The sequence below is a fragment of the Gigantopelta aegis genome, chromosome 10, assembly GCF_016097555.1.
Source record: "Gigantopelta aegis isolate Gae_Host chromosome 10, Gae_host_genome, whole genome shotgun sequence".
Classification (NCBI taxonomy): domain Eukaryota; kingdom Metazoa; phylum Mollusca; class Gastropoda; order Neomphalida; family Peltospiridae; genus Gigantopelta; species Gigantopelta aegis.
The window spans coordinates 77943188-77944425 of record NC_054708.1 but is presented as its reverse complement, the minus strand read 5'-3'; the positions used below and the strand labels follow the sequence as shown (position 1 = coordinate 77944425).

Here is a 1238-nt window from a genome sequence, read left to right as displayed (position 1 = left end):
CCTGCGAGGAGTGTGTGTGTGTGTGTGTGTGTGTGTGTGTGTGTGTGTGTGTGTGTGTGTGTGTGTGTGTGTTAAACTCCTCTAATATTGGTGGCCAACAAACAGGTATCACATCAACCAACAGCACTTTAAAGTTTACACTTGTCTCAAAAATACAATGCAAACATTCGCCAGTTTGCCCTGCGAGGTGTGTGTGTGTGTGTGTGTGTGTGTGTGTGTGTGTGTGTGTGTGTGTGTGTGTGTGTGTGTGTGTAAACTCCTCTAATATTGGTGGCCAACAAACAGGTATCACATCAACCAACAGCACTTTAAAGTTTACACTTGTCTCAAAAATACAATGCAAACATTCGCCAGTTTGCCCTGCGAGGAGTGTGTGTGTGTGTGTGTGTGTGTGTGTGTGTGTGTGTGTGTGTGTGTGTGTGTGTGTGTGAGTTAAACTCCTCTAATATTGGTGGCCAACAAACAGGTATCACATCAACCAACAGCACTTTAAAGTTTACACTTGTCTCAAAAATACAATGCAAACATTCGCCAGTTTGCCCTGCGAGGAGTGTGTGTGTGTGTGTGTGTGTGTGTGTGTGTGTGTGTGTGTGTGTGTGTGTGTGTGTGTGTGTGTTAAACTCCTCTAATATTGGTGGCCAACAAACAGGTATCACATCAACCAACAGCACTTTAAAGTTTACACTTGTCTCAAAAATACAATGCAAACATTCGCCAGTTTGCCCTGCGAGGAGTGTGTGTGTGTGTGTGTGTGTGTGTGTGTGTGTGTGTGTGTGTGTGTGTGTGTGTGTGTGTGTGTGTGTGTGTGTGTGTGTGTGTGTGTGTGTGTGTGTGTGTGTGTGTGTGTGTGTGTGTGTTAAACTCCTCTAATATTGGTGGCCAACAAACAGGTATCACATCAACCAACAGCACTTTAAAGTTTACACTTGTCTCAAAAATACAATGCAAACATTCGCCAGTTTGCCCTGCGAGGAGTGTGTGTGTGTGTGTGTGTGTGTGTGTGTGTGTGTGTGTGTGTGTGTGTGTGTGTGTGTGTGTGTGTGTGTGTGTGTGTGTTAAACTCCTCTAATATTGGTGGCCAACAAACAGGTATCACATCAACCAACAGCACTTTAAAGTTTACACTTGTCTCAAAAATACAATGCAAACATTCGCCAGTTTGCCCTGCGAGGAGTGTGTGTGTGTGTGTGTGTGTGTGTGTGTGTGTGTGTGTGTGTGTGTGTGTGTGTTAAACTCCT

At 44.5% G+C, this 1238-nt stretch overlaps 1 long non-coding RNA gene across 1 annotated transcript in view; it reads left to right on the top strand.

Moving 5' to 3' along the window:
• The first annotated feature begins 258 nt into the window (after positions 1-258).
• Positions 259-1238, top strand: part of LOC121384221 — a 1561-nt gene continuing 581 nt past the window's right edge. The window contains exon 1 of the long non-coding RNA XR_005959362.1: positions 259-1089. This is a non-coding gene — a long non-coding RNA (uncharacterized LOC121384221). The remainder of the gene's footprint in view (positions 1090-1238) is intronic.